Here is a 296-nt window from a genome sequence, read left to right as displayed (position 1 = left end):
GGTCATCGCACCTGCGGGAAAAAGGGCGAATATGGATAAGAGGAGGAAAAGGAAGCGGCGAAAGTCAGCCAGTTACCTTCCGTGAATTTTTTTTTCTACTTCCGTTCGTAACTCAATCTTAAAAATGGTTGTGTAAATAAGAAATAACATCTAAAACATCATACACGATGCTGAAAAAAAATAGATAAAAAAAGCAGCAAAAAGCAGAAAGATGTGATTTCTAAAAATAAAAGAATTGAAAAATAACCATTATGAAACAAAAACTACAAGCTGAACAAAAACGAAATGCAACAGCT

This window comes from Penaeus monodon, chromosome 28 (assembly GCF_015228065.2).
Source record: "Penaeus monodon isolate SGIC_2016 chromosome 28, NSTDA_Pmon_1, whole genome shotgun sequence".
NCBI classification, from domain to species: Eukaryota; Metazoa; Arthropoda; class Malacostraca; order Decapoda; family Penaeidae; genus Penaeus; species Penaeus monodon.
Note: the sequence above shows the minus strand (reverse complement) of the source record.